The sequence below is a fragment of the Pteropus vampyrus genome, unplaced genomic scaffold (genome assembly GCF_000151845.1).
Source record: "Pteropus vampyrus isolate Shadow unplaced genomic scaffold, Pvam_2.0 Scaffold25, whole genome shotgun sequence".
In the NCBI taxonomy this organism is placed as follows: Eukaryota; Metazoa; Chordata; class Mammalia; order Chiroptera; family Pteropodidae; genus Pteropus; species Pteropus vampyrus.
Window position 1 is genome coordinate 13,090,970 of NW_011888806.1, and position 11,949 is coordinate 13,102,918.

At 44.4% G+C, this 11,949-nt stretch overlaps 1 protein-coding gene and 1 pseudogene across 1 annotated transcript in view; both read left to right on the top strand.

Moving 5' to 3' along the window:
- Positions 1-11,949, top strand: part of SCD5 (stearoyl-CoA desaturase 5) — a 134,592-nt gene that overhangs the window by 36,841 nt on the left and 85,802 nt on the right. The gene's annotated exons all lie outside the window — the stretch shown is intronic.
- On the top strand, positions 10,570-10,685 carry LOC111737301 (annotated as a pseudogene).

The window sequence follows — 11,949 nt, forward strand, 5'->3', positions numbered from 1 at the left end:
ATGAAAGGAAAACTTCGAGTAAACAGCGTTGCTTCTTCTACGTCCAGAATAACCAGTTGAAATGCTGATCCTTCCAGAAGCCCACCAATTCTCCCCACCCACCACAAGCTGCCTTTGTTGCCATGGCAACATTGATTTTCAGCTTAAGTGGAGGTACTAGTTCTAGCTTCACTTTGTTGAATGTTAAGAACTAGTTCATCAATTTAGCCCCTAAGGTGCAAGATTTCTAGGTGAGGTTTGAAATTTGGAAGAGAGGAAAGAGAAGGAAGCTGCAGAAAGGTCCTGTGGGAGTAAAGGTTTCAGGGACCCTGAGCTACACAATCTGTGAAAGAAGTCTGTGGAGCAATTTAAAAACAGATGGATTTCCTGAAGTCACCACTGTGTTTCCATGGCAACACCTCAACTGACTATCAGTTGCTATAAAGTGTTCTCCTCTCTATGTGGACAGAATCTTGGTGTCAACTAGAGGGAGAGGACCCAAGATAGAATAAATCAGACTAACCCACAAGGGAGAAGATACAATTTGGGATAGAGATTAGGGCCTTAAGAAGAGTCTCCTGAGAGTCAGGCCTCATGTCACCAGGGCAGGTGTCAGAAGTTGCCTGTCCAATGATTTTTATGGGAATGGTGGCAGCAGTTTTTTGGTTGGAATGGCTGTGGTACCTTCATTCCTGCCTCTAGGCTTTGATAACCAGAGGTCATTTGCCATCCTGTAATTCATTCACTTGATAAAATATAGAATACCTAGCATTGAATTCTGCCAAAAGAATCCATCATACTGGTGAAATGCATGCCCATCACAATGAATGTCAATTGCTTACATTGCCTGTGATGGATATGCAGCAGTAGAGGCTAATATTCCAAAGCCTCCAAATGGCCAGTTGCTTTTCACCCACACTCCTGTTGTGTGTATGCTGTGCTTAGCACTGTGTTAGATACTAAGATTATGAAAAGCCAGGCACAGGTCCTGCCCTCAAGAGGCTTATAGGATAGGTGGGATATGCATTGTCATAGCAAGAATAAATAACGTAAGGTGGCATGTGCTGCAAATTAATGGTGTAGACAATAAGCTCCATAGGGATTCAAAGGACAGCAAGTCTCCTAGGGCAGGGTTAATCAGGGACAGGGTCATGGAGGTGAGACTTGAACTGGGCTTGAATAAATGTAGGACTCGGGTAACAGGAAGGATTTTGAAACTAAATAAGCAAGGAGAGCAGCAGAAGTATTGAGACAGGAGTGAGTGTGGGCAGTTGTTCAGGGGAAAGGAACAGACTTGTTTGAGAAGAGAGGTTCATGACATGGAGAGTGGAAAATAAAATTGGCAAGGGAGAGTTGGGGACTCAGGTTATCAGGATTCTGAAAGGCATGGCAGGGAGTTTAGACTTTATAGTGTAGCAGTGAAGGATTAGCAAAGGTTTTAGAGCTGAGGAGCTGGGATTTTTTTTTTTTTCAAAGTAATGCTGTAGAATTCTTAATTTGGCAGCCCTGTATAGGCTGGTTTGAAGGAGGGAAGAAAGAGCCAGAGAGATTGAATGGGGTTAGGATGGATGGCGGTTGGAGGAATGGAAAGGGATGAGTGGATGCATGATGAAATGGATGGATATCTGGAATGGACGACCCCAGAGATACTGAGAAGGAATAGCCGATAACAGATTTGGTCTAGCAGAGGAGGCAAGGAAGAGTGTCAGGCTTGGGTTTGTGTCAACAGGAAAGTGATTTATTCCTTTACAAGAAATGAGGCTTACAAAGCCCTGTGTTAAAAAGATAAGAGGAAAATCCTTCCCCTTGGCTAACTCATAGCCTAGTAGGAGAAAACAAGTGAAATTATAGATACGAGGATAGAGGCATGTACAGAGTACGTGCGGGGCTCACAGGAAGGAGTGGTCACTTTTGGGAGGAGGAAGAAGAGAGGTTGTCTTTGTAAGAGAGCATCTTGAGTGTTGAGAGGGAGCTTGTTTGAGAAGTAATGTGGTAAGTTAAGGGTTGTATTTGACTTCAGAGTTTAGTTTGAGGTGAAGCAAAACATCTAAGTGGGAAGCATCCATTCATTCAATTCATTCTTATGCAGGGGCCTCTATATGCCCCGGGCAGGAACTCTAAAGAGGTGAACAGGGCTCACTCCCTGCTTTTGAGGAGCTTCCCTTTCAGTGAGGGGAAAGACAGCATTCATCCAAGCATCCAACGATATATGCATTTACCCTCCTGCTCTCCAGGTGCTACCTTGGGTGCTGGGAACGAAGGAGTGAGCATAATGGACTAAATTCTCTAGTCTCATGGAGGTCACATTTAGTTAAGAACTTAAATAGGCAGAATTAGGCTAAGTGGGGGTCAAAAAACAGGTTCAGGGAAAGTGCCGAAGGTGTAGAGAAAAGGAACGGTGGGTTCTGACTGGATGGTACTGGAGAGGGCTATGCTCTAAGGAAGTGTGAGGGGACTGACTGGCTGGCAGCCTCAGTAAACAGCAGTTGGAGATGTTAGCTGGGAGCTGGAGCAAAGGGTCAAGTCAGACTGTGGGATGAGTTCAGATGTCCATGTACGCCTCGTGATTGTGAAGTGACATGCTTGTGATCACTGGGGAGGCATCTTTGTAGCCGTGACAGCTAAAGCCAGGCATGTGTGACCTGTGTACTTTATGCTTGCTAGGACTTCCTCTCAGTGGAGCCCCTCTGTTAGTCTTCTTTTCTGGGCTTTTGCAAGTGCTGTTTCTTCTCACTGTGTGTTTCTCGAATGCTGATGGAGCCACCACAACCCAACGAGCAGCGCATCCTCCTGCCCCAGGCTCATATTTGCAGAACCTGTGTCCCTGCCATCAATACTCATATCCGGTCACACTGATCCAAGGCTTAATTCCTGGTGTTACAGAGTGATCTTTGGAGAGAGAGTGGGTGTTACGGGTTAAATTGTGTCCTCCACAAATTTATACGACATGTTTATATGTCCTCCACAAATTTATACCTCAGAACATGACTGTATTTGAAACAGGGTCAAGGTAATCAAATTAAAATGAAGTCATTAGGGCGGACCTTAATCAAACATAACAGGTGTCCTTATCAAAAGAAGAAATTTGAATGTAGACCCACACACGTGGAGAATGCCATGTGAAGAGAAGGCAAAGATCGAGATGATGCTTTTCCAAGCTAAAGAACGGAAGAGATCGCCAGCAAACCAGAAGCCGAGGAGAGAGGCCCGGAACAGAGTCTCCTGTAGAGTCTTCAACAGGAATCAACACTGCCAACACCTTGATTTTGAGTTTCTAGCCTCCAGAACTGAGACAATAAATTTCTCTTGTTTAAGACACCCAGTCTGTGGTCTTCGTTACGGCAACCCTAGCAAACTAATACTGTGAATCAGTAACTCTGAAGTCATTCAAATCAGGAGCCTTTGGGGTTGTTCCAATGCTGCCCTAGGCCACACTGTCACAGGCAGGTCCCCTCCGGCTGCTGTCGAAATCAGTGTTTTGGGTACATGCTCTTGAGCGTCTCGGTCAGAAGTTAAACTGTGACTGACTGGCTCTCAGCTCCCTTGCAGAAGCAGTCAACCTACGTGTGTCTCCATCTTTTTCAACTCATTTATTTTTCTGAGGATTCTCGTTACTAAAAGAAGTCGAGCCTCTGGATATGCCCTACTGGACAAGTGTTAGTTTTGCGAAGTCAGTTAAAGAAGAAAAATTCAGCCTGTGTTTGTGGTGGCATTTGGTAGGATTTACAAGGTTATACAGCATTTTAATGAGCCGAGAGGATTTTCACTCAAATTCTTGGCAAGAAGGACAGAGAATCATTTTTGATTACCATCAGCAGCAGCTGATTCTGCTGGCGCTGAGGGGCAAGGAAGTCATGGAAACAGATTAGTTAAGCACGTCTTCTGGGCAAAGTGTGGATCAATAACCTGTTGTTAGAAAGAATTTTGGCAAAGCTTAGCTGTGAGGCATCGATCTCCTGTAGAGACTGGCAGAGCGAGCCAGGGTTCTGTTGGCCCCCTTCTTCCTCTACTCCTTGGCTTTTGCAGGGGGTGAACAGCTTGCTCCGGATTCAGCGTCATCCTCCGGAACGTATCCCCTTGCTCCTGACAGGGTGGCTCTCACTAACCCAGTCTCTCGGGAATGGGGCACAATTACCAGTTGGTTCAACTATTTTCTTGTTTACTTTTCTGAAGTCTCAGAAGCAGCCAAATGACCACCATATCCACGATTATCTTGGCATATCCATTAATGAGTTCTGCCTACAAAAGGGTTTGAAGCTCGTGCATATACTTTTGTTTTAATTTTCATCTTGTTGGTACTTTACATTTATCAGGACTTTCCTCCCCCGAAGTATATATAATGTGCTTGCTATGTGCCAGACACCAAGCTAAAGATGACATGTTAATTTAGTTCATTCTTCACAATACCTCTGTGATGGAGGTACTGCAGTCATCCCCACTTCACAGATGAGGCTCTATAAGGTCATGACTTGATGAAGGTCACATAGCCAATAAATGCTGGAATCAGGATACATGCCCAGCACTCTGACTTCAGAGTCCATGGTCTTAACCACTGCACCACGCAGTCATCGAGTTGGGCTTGAACACCTGTGCCAGGGCTATAAAGGTGCTTGGGATGAGTCCCACCCTCAAATTCCAGAGAACTGCAGCGTAACCTGGGAAGGTGGGGCAGGAGAAATGCTCAGGGCTTTGGGAGCCCAGAATGAAGAGTTCGCCTATGGTTGGGTTCTGGGAGGGCTGTCTGAAGGACACGGTGACTAAATTGGGCCCTATAGGACTTTTCCACAGAGGAATCACACAGGCATGGAGGCTTTAGACAGCAAGCCGGGGGGTGAACAGTAGCGCAGTGTAACTGGGGTGAAAGGAAAGGTGATAGGTGAGGAGTGGCTGAAAACGGAGATGGAGAGAAGGTGGGGAGGAGCAGGACACACGTGACACATGCAGTTCGGGTGTTCCCCCTGTGGAGGGCGAGGTGCCATTGCAGGACTTGAGAATGAGAATGAGATGTTTGGGTTCATGTTTTAGAAAGATCAGTGCAGTGTTTCTGTGGAGGATGGTTTGGGGCTGTCGGGGTGGGAAGGTGCGATGAGAATACAGACAAGTACAGATGAGGAGACCAAAGAGGATGTCGTTAGTCCAGGTGAGAGATGATGAGGGCTACAAACAAATAGAAAAGATCATGGGTTTGGAGAGGATTTTGAATATGACAGGTCCTGATACTGTGTGGACATGTGGTTAGGGACAGGAAGTCTTACCCAACACTAAGCCCTTAATATGTACTAGGCATGGTTCTAAGTGTATGACATATTATAATTCATTTACTTTCACAGCAACCTTAAGAGGTTTTACAGGTGAGGAATTTGAGGCACAGAGAGGTGTAGTCACTTGACCCAAGAGCACTCTTGTACCTTGCAAGTGACAAACTGGGACTCTGGCTCTGTCACCTCCTCTCTTCATCACCGTGCCGTGCCTCTCCTGAGGGAGCCTAGGGGGGCAAAGGAAGGCATCTAATGACTCCCACCACCATCACTGCTTCCACTGTGGGGTGACAAGTGGATGATGGTGCCATTGATCATGGATTCTAGAAGGGAGCAGAGAAAGATATTGGGCTCTGCATTATAGTGTTTAGAGTGAGCTGCTTATGGAACACCAAGTGGAGGAAAATCCAGCTCAGGCCTTTGCCCTTCTTCCTGGAGCCTCCTGTCACTGAGCCATGGGGCTTCTGCACCTACATTAAATTATTATACTGCTTTCCAATTAGATGACAGATTGACAAGAAAAAAAGATGGGTGGTACAGAGTCTAAAATATCTCATAATCTGAAGTGATTCTACTCTTTCCAGTCCACTGGCTGGATGACAGACTAAAATGTGATGGTTTGACAAAAAAAAAAAAAAAAAAAAAGTAGCTGTGTCAACTTTCGATGTCTCCGGCATAAAATTAAATTTAACATTGTGTTACACATTTGAAGAGTTGTCATCGTAAGGCTAGCCAGACAAATATGATTTAGAGGGTTAGGTTTTGAAAAATAGGAGAAATAAAATGTGGAATAAAATAGCAGTAGAGATGACACATTTAAAAAAAAAAAACATATCTGAAGGTGTTAAGCAGACCTGTTTGATCACATTGTTTAACATCACCTCCTCCTTTGCCAACTTGACCAAGGGATTCTGATGCGTTGGACGGGTTCTCCACTGAAATCCAGAAATTTAACACCCACTTTCTCCTTTCCTGAACCTGTAGTTGGCCCCCCTCCACCCATATTTTTCTTGTTGGCTGCATGGTTCAATCTGGCTATGGACTAATTTCTGAGATCTGATGGTAAAACTAAGATCAGATTCTTCCCCTCCCCTCTACCTGAGTGCATCATTTACTCAGACACTCCAGCACCTTTGTGTTAGTCCCTGTCTCTGTCCAAGGTGGAAGTTTGGTGTCCGACTGTGACTGCTACTCTGTGCAAAGCCTTCAAAGGGCATCTCCTCAGTTCTGTGCCCTGGCCTTCAAGGCTTGTCATTTTTGTCAACATAAGAAGTGAAATATAGGTCAGCCTCACAGATCTCAGTGTTAAAAATAAAAGCTTCTTCCCCAGGCTCTGCAGGTTTGTAGATTGGCATGGGTTCCCCCCTTTCATCAACCCCCACTTTTAAATTGCTTCTTGGAGCTTAGTTGATGCCACCCTCCAACTAAAAGGAAACCTGAAAATAGAAGAAGAGCTGAAATTATCTCTCTCGGCAGACTCCATTCCAAAATGTGATGATTGCCTGAATGGAAATTGTAAACAGAAGCACTGAGCAGATTTCCTTCCAGTTGTGGGGTAAAAGTGCTGGCTGCTGGTAAGGGGGGAAGGAGGTTTTGTCCTATTTTCTATAAAAGTGGGTTAGGAATGGAGCCTGGGAGGGGTCCCTCTCTCTTCGTGGACCACCCAGCACACCTCTCCTGTGGCAGCCAAGGGACCAGGCAGTGCAGTTCCTCAAAATTTTGACGAAAGGACCTCCAGTCTCACCCTTCTCATTCCTAGTCCTTGCATTTGAGCTATCTCAGAAGATTCAGCCCTTTTCCTGTGATACTGAAATTCAGGAAGCAAAACACAGAGCTTTTAAATTTACTTTTAATAACCACACATTTCTCTGCTTTTGTACTCTTTATTCTTATTTTCCCTCTTCCTTCTCTTTCTCCTATTCTGATTTCCCCATTTATGTCCTTTTGCCTTCATTCCATTTTAGCTCTTTTTACTCCTGCAAAACTAGAAGATAAGTTATCCTTCACATAAAAGCCATGGGCCTCTGGCGATTCGGGTCTTTGAATAGATCCCTCCCCCACCCCCCATTCTCAGGTCTCATTTTTCAGGCTGGTCTGCACTTGACAGGAACTGCATTGTCTGTGAGAGGACCTGAAGGAGCAAGGAGACTGTGACATTTGGGTTTTTCATAAACCATCTCTGTGTCCGAGCAAATCTCGAAACCAGCTTTTGCCTTCCTTCCACAGCTGGTACCAAACGTTGCTTTTTCTGTCCAAGTTGGCAGGTCCCAGTCAGTCTCCAATGTAAGCATTTTCCAAGGGTCCAAGGAAATGGAATGAACCCTGTCTTGTCTTTTCATCCTTCTGAGTTGGATTTTCTTCTGAGAGATTTCTGTCTGGGTGGTGTGTGCTGGCTGCTTTTCCTCTAAACAGGAGTGGGGGGTGGGGAGAGGAAGAGAGCTGAGAGGGAGGGGGATGGGCAAATACGAATGCATTTGATACACATTTGGTGAGTCAAACGGAAATGAGTTACATGAGCTAGCTATACTGCAGGCCAAATTAAATGATTTCTTTGAGAGTTGAGGAGGGCTCAAAAAACAGTGAGATGGATGACCCTCTGTGAACATAGCCTTCTCCACCCATCACTTGGCCCAGGAAGAGTCAGAATTCTGAGGGCGCAGGAAGCAGACACTCCACTGCTGGAGTCCGTCCTCCTCAGGAGCCTTAGGGTGCATCGTTCTGTAGGTCCAGCCCTACCACCGCTTACTCTGTGACCTTGGGCCAGTCACTTGGCCTCTGTGCAGTTCCATTTCTTCATCTGTGAGACGTGAGAGTTGGACAGGAGCAGTGCTGCTCAACTCTGGCTGCACAACAGAGTCACTGGGGAGCCTTTAACCACACCCGCATCTAGAGGTTCCTGATTTATGTGCTCTTGGGTGAGGGAGGTCTGGCTTGGGTAGCCGTTAAAGCTCTCTAGATGATACAGCCAGGGCTGGGAAGCGCTGCCTAGACCAGTATCTTTCAAATTGGAGTGTGCACGTGAAATCACGTGGGATCTTGTTCAGTCTTTGCAGTTCTGATATTGTAGGGTTTCTTAATTATTTTTTGGCTGGGAGAAGGCAGGGAATAAGTCGAAGAGACATTTTGATGGTAGTGAGGATGAGCTTCCTTTCATCATTTGGGAAAATGTGATTCAGTATTTGGTAGGTAGGGTTCAATTTGTATCTATTTTCAACTCAAAAGTAGGTTTATTTGAGGAGGAAAAGAAAAACAGATGTAGCTCTGTGTGTGTGGGGGGGGTGGGGGGTGTGAGAGAGAGAGAGAGATAGAGACAGAGACACAGAGAGAGACAGAGAGACAGAGAGAGAATGTGAGGGCAAGAATGAGGGAGAATATATGAATATGTAAGTGCTCATGGGGTGAATATTCTACATTAATGAATTTTAGGGTTGGGAAGATCAAAGGACAACAAATGTCTAGGCTTCTTCAGGTCCAGTTTTGGCGAGGAGATGAAAAGAGGGGGCAGAGTTTTCTCGGCTGGGATTTAAGGTGGAGATCTTGCTTCCCAGAGCAGCTTAAAGGCTGGCAGATTCCATCTCCTCAGCCCTATCATTTTTTCTGTGCTAAGCAGCCATTAGCTCCAATTATTCTTGAATTATAATGACAGCTTTTGGTTTATGCAGGGCTTCAAATCATCTGAACTTAGGCGCAGAAGTAAAATTATGCCTTTCTTGGTCAGAACATTTCAGCTGGCTGCTTTTAGAAGGCTCTCTCCTTCCCGCCTCTTTCCATCTCCCCCACCCTTCAACTTGCTGTTACCCACAGACACTGTCTTGGGGTATCAAGGTTCTGCCTGATATCTGCACAATTAAATATATATTTTAAAGTCGAGGTCAGCCTTAGAGAGATGTTGCCTGCATTTTGCCTTCTGTTTTTTCTAATCTTCATAGAATGACAAATTTCCATATGTGAACAAATTCTCTTGGTTTAAAATTATATTTAATTAAAGTTAAACACTTCAGGCCTTGTGGTAGTGATTCTCCTGCCCACATAATTACGGGGATTTCTTTTGCTTTAGAACAGATCTCTAACAAAGCAGTATTTTTTGCTAAAATCCACGATCTAAGAATTTTCACAGTCTTATTTTCAGGGATTCCTCCAACTTGTGATTAAGGGGAGAAGAATATTTTTCTAATAAAGACGTTTTCCAATCTAGAGACAATTTTTTTTTCTCTCCACGGTTTTGTTTTGACTTTTTCCCCCTATGAAGAAGGATTCTTCATAGCCTCGATGTACTTGCCTATAGAGTGGAAATACAAATTCTGCCTCACCTGTAGTGAGGCTCAGGTGAGGTAAGAGTTCTGAGGCTGATGCTAAGGCATAAAGCGTTATTCAGATGTCTTCTCCTTCTCTTTCCCTTCCTCTAATTCTTGTTTCTTTCTCTTCCTCAAATACATCAACTCCTCTCCTCCTTGGCACTTGGATCAGTCATTAGGTCATTCAAGAAACATTTTCTGAGTACTTGTGAGGCCAGCCTTTTGCTAGGCACTGAGCATGGAGTTGAAAGACCATCTTTGCCCCCAGGAAGATGTAAGGGGAGATGGTCAGTAAATTAAATATAGTAGTGAATGAGGTAGTAGAGGAGGGGCACCTAACAGCCTAGGGATGGACGAAGGAGGTGGGGTGTGGATCGTGGTGCAGTCAGGGGATCTTACGGAGATGAATGACGAGTGGGAATTAGCCAAACAGAGGAAGCGTGGAAACACAGGAGCGAGCAGATGTGTGATCTCAGCAATCTGAAAATAGTTTGGCTGGTTCTTGTGGGAACCAAGCAGTCAATAATGAGAATCCTCGCAGGAGTTTTGAGTTTGTCTTTCATATGGTGTGAGTGATTTTTCTGGCTCACTGTGGCAGGATGGTTATTCTCAATTATTCTTTATGCGAGAGTAAGAGATTTGCCTCCTAGCCGTAGCCAAGGATGTGCTCTGGTGAGATGGCTTCTCAGAGTTAAGCATTCGCCGATGCTGCGAACATCAGAGCTAATGGGCCTCAGTGGAGACTGAGCCTCTGACTGTGGTTCCATTAGCCTAGTGCTCTGAGAAAGCTAACACAGATTCCTCCTGCTGTTTGCCATGACCTTAGAATTTGGAGTTTGCAAAGGTACTCCTTTATAGCATGATTTTTCAAATTGCAGGTCACAATCCATATTTTATATAGCTTATAAAGTCAGTAGGTTGCAAATAGCATTTTAAAAAACAAAATAGAAGACGTGGTTCCATAGTGTAGCAGTTAGCACGTCTCCTTTTCACGCAGAAGGTCCTGGGTTCGTGCCCTAGTAGAGCCACGGTCCATGGTCTACGGCCATGCCCCCCTGAATAAGCCTGGTGTCTGATCTCAGAAGCTAAGCAGGGTCGGGCCTGGTTAGTACTTGGATGGGAGACCACTTAGGAAGACCAGATGCTATAGGCATAAATAATAATAATAAATGAAATAAAAAATAGAAAATCAAAACATATTACACAAATGAGGGTTAGTATTATTTAGTGAAACCTTGTGTGTGTACTCAATGCAGATATCTTGTTTTACTATGGATCATGGAAAGAGAATTGGAAATACTTTAGATTGTATGGCCCCAGGCCAAGAAGGCAAAGATATTTTGTCTTGTATCCAACTTTAATTGATTTGTAGTGGTTGGCTAGAGTACTGTATTGAAAACAATTCAGGGGTGGTATGTAGACTCAGAGAGAAAGGGCCATCATGGATTAGCAATGTTTGTCATGGACTTTCAGCAGAGGCGTAGGTTCGCAGGGTCTGTCTATTTGCCATCCCTGTGGAAAAAAAGCACTATGCGAGCAATGATAGTAGCTGCCAGCAGGTGAATTGTAATGCCTGATTATTAACGGAATGAACCAAAAGGCAATGCTTTCTCGGCTGTGACGAACCTCAGGAGATGGGAGGGTGTGTGTGTGTGTGTGTGTGTGTGTGTGTGTGTGTGTACACGTACATGTACACATACACACATAGATACACACATACTTTATTACAGTTTTTCCATTAACAAAGAACCTCATTATAATGAAAAGCATATGTAGTTATTATTATTTGCTAATGATATAGTTTAAAACATCTTAACCTACTAAATTGGTTTTGAAAGATACTTTTTAGGCTAATGTAGCTGATTTCCTTTTAGAAGGTACAAAATTCAAAAGATTTACTTGGTTAACCCTTGCGCCCTGAGACAATCATTTGTAACTTACGAATTGCATTATAGGGAAAGTTACCTCCCTGACTGGTGTTGAGTCTGGCTTTTCTCAGTTCTATGAAAGAAAATATTTAAAGCAATACTAATAATCAGGCCCAGTGTAAACGTCCCCATGCAATGTAGAATGCAAGTATTCAGTCCATAAGCTCCTCTTCTCTCGCACACATCTGTTCATCTGCCCGTGTATTTATTCCACACACATTTATTGTGGGTTTACTGTATGCTTAATGCTATGCTTACACAGCTCTTTGCCAAGCGCTTAAGATACAGTGGAAAACAAAAACAGGCCTGGCCCCTGTTCTCATGAAGCTTGAAGACCGGTGAGGGTGACAAATAGTGATAAGGCAGCTATGTAAGTACGATGGGAAGGAGCACAGATGTAAGAGCACGGAACAAAGACGCCGACCCAGAGCGGAGCCTGCCCTCTGTGACTGTCTTACTACAGTCCGGACCTTTGGGGAAGACACATTC